Source organism: Belonocnema kinseyi, chromosome 7 (genome assembly GCF_010883055.1).
Source record: "Belonocnema kinseyi isolate 2016_QV_RU_SX_M_011 chromosome 7, B_treatae_v1, whole genome shotgun sequence".
Classification (NCBI taxonomy): Eukaryota; Metazoa; Arthropoda; class Insecta; order Hymenoptera; family Cynipidae; genus Belonocnema; species Belonocnema kinseyi.
The window spans coordinates 72,901,141-72,905,915 of record NC_046663.1 but is presented as its reverse complement, the minus strand read 5'-3'; positions in this window follow the sequence as shown (position 1 = coordinate 72,905,915).

Here is a 4,775-nt window from a genome sequence, read left to right as displayed (position 1 = left end):
CACACGAATTCGTTTTTGGTCCACTGTGAGCAAACGCGGCACCCATCGCGCGCAGAGCTTCTTCATGTCCAAAACTGAATGCACGATATTGCCCACATGTTCTAATGATATGCCTACAGCATTAGCTACCTCTCTCAATTTCACTTTGGGATCATTCTACATCATATCATGGATTTTTTCGACATTTTCTGGTGTAGTGACCACCTTTGGGCGCCCAGATCGTTCAGCATCAACTGTGCTCGTACGGCCACAACGAAACTCGGTAAACCACTTATGAATCGTTCCAATCGACGGTGCAGAGTCCGGGTAATACTTATCCAGCTTGGCTTTGGTCTCGGATATCGTTTTCTTGCGAAGATAGTAGTGTTTGATCAGAACTCGAAACTCAAATTTTTCCATATTAAAAAAAAACTCGGAGGTTAGTCGCTTCTCAGTGCTGTAACTTGTAAATGCGTAAACATAAATGGCTGAAGTTTTGACAGGCGTCATTTGAAGGATCAAGCTCGACGAAAATGGTTCACATTAGTGAATACTAATGCCATCTCTTAGAATTTTCAGGTACTTATCAGACTGCCTAGTATATCTTGGGTAATTTTCAAGATTTTCAAAAAAATTTTATGGCGCATATGAGCGCATTTTAAACCCCATAGGAAACTTCCTTCATCAATGCGGATTGCAAACTTTTTATTTTGTTTTTCGTCACTATGAAAGATTTTGTTACCTCCATATCTTGGGCAATTTTCAAAATTAAAAAAAAATCTGTGGCGCATGTCAGAGCTTTTGAAACTCCATAGGAAACTCCTTTTATCAATGCCCCCCATTTTGATCTCTAATAACTCGATTATCAATGAGGCGCAACATATAACTGCTACAGTTTTGTGGTGCAAAAATTGTTATCGGTGGCGCATTTGAGCGCATTTGGGGCGCAATTCAGTGGGTTAAGAAAACCCGAAAATTAAGAGTGGTGGGGGGCTGGTATAACTGACCTAGGAACAATCTACTTTTGTGAATTAGTCATCAAATATATTGATCATTTTTACTTTCTAGTTGCTAAAGTATTTTTTCATTAGCAGAAACATAAACCAGTGAATCCTTTTATTTTATTTTTGATTTACGTGATAAATACCGATACGAGAAAAAAGAGTGCCACGGAAGCGCGTGATTTTAGAGCTACAATTTTTACGTAAATTAAAGTATCGGACTCTGTGATCTAAAAGCATAGAATTCGAGACCTGAGAACAAAGAGTTGTGGTCTAATACCTGAAACTTGGAGACCTCTGCTTTCAAATCAAGGGTTCTGAGATCTTACTTCTCGCACCAAAGCATAATTAAATCAAGGAGTAGTGCCGTGAATTAATCTCCTGAAATTTATCTCCGTGTATACTCACAAATAATATCCAGCAGGTTCCAAAATTCAAGACAATTCGTTTATTTTTATAATAACAGATTAATGATCACAATAATTATTCACTATTTAAAAACAATCCAAAGTGATTGTTAGTCTTATAAACCTGTTCCGGTTCTTAACACTTCGTTCCGTTAACATGATTGTTGAAAAATTGGTCGGCAATAAATAATATATCCGATTTTTTATACCTGATAACAATAATTGTTACATTTTTAAATAAGTCTAATAAAAAATACTAATTTTCGTCATTTATCAACTGGCATATTTTGTTCTATCAACGAAATACATTTTTAAATACTTAGAAAAATCCTTTACAAATGATACTTTCTCAACCAATAGTACAGTGAACCTCTTCTATAACCCTGATTTCGGGGCTGACGGTGGCTGGCAACTAACTTATTATAGCTTGCTCCGCTGTTGTTTGTTCGCGCCTGACTGCTCGCCTGAGTGTCATCCGCAGATCCCGCGCACCCCCTGTTACACCTACATGTGGCGCGGCGTTAATTCTCGGAAAGGCTATAGAAGGGAGGGCTATTGAAGATTTTCACTGTATTTGGTAGTTTTATAAACAATTTTATAAACAAATTCAGAGTTTGACAATTTAACATGGCTAAGATTAATATATGCATTTGTTTATTAAATTTGTATGTAATATTAACAATTACATATAAGATTTTTAAAATGGTAATTAAGCCATTTTTTCGATTCTCACAAACCAATCAATTTTTTTCAAATGTAATTTCTAAAGTTCTTCATTTAGGGACCCTCGAGGGCCATAAAAAAGTGTATAAAAAACTGATTCGATTGAAAAAATCCTTCAATATCGAAAATTAGCGTGACTACAACATTCAAGTAACCATACAGAGATACAGAGAAACACCGACAACATTTTATGATTTTTTAACAATTTGCGAGTACCGAAACGTAAAGATCTGTTAAAAATTATATATCGAAAATTTGACTTTTACATTACACTTTCATGAATGGGAATATAAGAAAAAACTGAAATCAAATGAAAACTTCTATGACGGACTAAATTATGATATAATTTGTACAAGACTCTTGAGAAAATTGTTGACAGTAATTATTCTGTAAGTTTAAATGATATTACTTAAAAATTGGAGAAATTTGCAGATCTTAAAATTAAAAACTGTAGGTTACAAATTTATTGGAATGTTGTCAGAAAAAATATTACTGAATATGGATTTCTTATTATTACTAAAAAAAAAGTAATGAAATTTTAACAAATACACTATGCGTGAAAAAAACCCCACCAAGCACCGAGGGGCAGCGCCGAACTATTGGCAGTGAACGATTTTTTTAAAGTTAATAAGATATTGAAATTATCTTTTTTTGTCATGTCGAGCCCTACATTATTATATGTAATATTTCTATAAGTATGAATTACATGAATAAAACAATGGTTCGCTAATTTAATTATTTGTAGCAATCTGTATCTCGTCGGTTTCAGTCCCCATCAGAGGGTAAAGCCAATCGCAGCTTTTTATGAAAATAAAAACATCTGAAGATGACAAAATATGATTTTTCACTTCTGTGGTATTTTGTGTACTGGAAAAATTACCTTTAAGCATATCCTCTTATTTGTTCACATCCTACCAGAAACGGACTACAAAAAAATATTTATACCGTACCAATACCAAATACCTGCTTTATCGATCGGACTAAAAGTTTTTTTTTATTATACTATGAAGCCATTTCCCTTTCGATGTAGGCGTGACTCACTCGTTGGGGGAAAGGAGTAATGTGTGGAAGGGATAGAGAATTTTCATATTAATCCAGAATTCTCGTGTTATTTATTTAAATAACACGTTCGTTCCGCAACACTGCTCCGACCCAGGTTGCTGATCAGTCTCTCTAGCAATCACCCCAAGTGAAGATCCTCACAAAGTCGTTATGTAAGGTTCCCCACTTGGGTCCATTAGTGGCCAAGTTCTTTAGTTTCAGGCGTCACTCACTCTAGCACTCTTTTTATTAACTATTTACCGCCATACTTTCCTGTCCTGGCATACTTCTCTAGCTTCTTTTATATCCATGAATTTTTTCATGCAGGCTCTCGTGTTTCTGTGACTTCTTATGTCTCTTCTAACTAGGGTATCATTCACATAATAAGATTTAATAGTTTCTACCCGGAGAGAAATTTCAAGAGATAAATTCATGGAAGCACGTGATTTTAGAGCTGCAGTTTTCACGTGCTTTAAAGTCTCAGGCGCCATGATCTAAAAACATAGAATTCGAGACCTGAACGCAAAGGGGCCTAAGATGCCTGGATTCCAAACCCAGTAAACCTAAATTCATGAATTTGAATCCTACAAAACTCAAACTTACGAACATAAAAACTACCCAAAAAGAAAATCCCACTAACTGACACAACCCAAACCCAAAACCCCAATCCACAAAATGCAATCCTAAAAAACCCAAACTCGACAGCCCAAACCCTAAAACACAAATCCTGAACCCTAAAACCTATAAACTCCAAAACCTGGGTTTCGGATTCAGGGATTGGGGTTTGTGAGTTAGTAGGTTTAAGGTTTGGAGGTTATGGGTTTAGGTTTGCGGGGTTTGTAGGCTTTCAATATGTGGGTTTTAAAATGTAGGGTTTGAGATTTAAGGGTGTAGGATATGTCAGTTTATAGGTGTAGGGTTTGGTGTTTATGGGTTAAGGTTTTAGGGGTATGTGGGTTTAGGATATGTGAGTTCATATGTGTAAGTTTAGTGTTTATAGGGCAGGGGTTTTTGGGGTATGTGGGTTTATGGGTTTCGAGATTGATTGGTTTTGGGGTTTATAGGTTTTGGTGTTCAGGACTTGGAATTAAGAGATTGGGGTTTAGGATTTCGAGTTTGGGGTTTATGGGTTTGGCATATATGAGTTCATAGGTGTAGGTTTGGTGTTTATAGGATAGGGGTTTGAGGATAATGTGGGTTTAGTTAGGGGTATGAGGGCTTATGGGTTTTATGGTTTATGGGTTTTGGGATTTATGGGTTTTGCGGCTTATAGGTTTTGGGGTTCAGGATTTAGGGTTTTGGTGTGGAGTTTGGGTTTTGTGGGAATGCATTCTATGGCATGGGGTGTTGGGTTTGGGTTGTGTCAGTTAGTGGGCTTTTAGGGATGGGGTAAATTTTTATGTTCATAAGTTTGAGTTTTGTAGGATTCAAATTCATGAATTAGGTTGAGTGAGTTTGCAGCCCTGGCATCTTTGGTTTACTGGGTTCTTGCTTTATGTACGCAGGTGTAGTGCTGGAGTGGGTGGTCCTGAGAGCGCCGATCGGCGCTGTCCCTCCTTACCCTACCTGTATGAAGTAGTGAAATCAGAAAGTAATCCACGTACGAATAGTAGAAAATTTATAA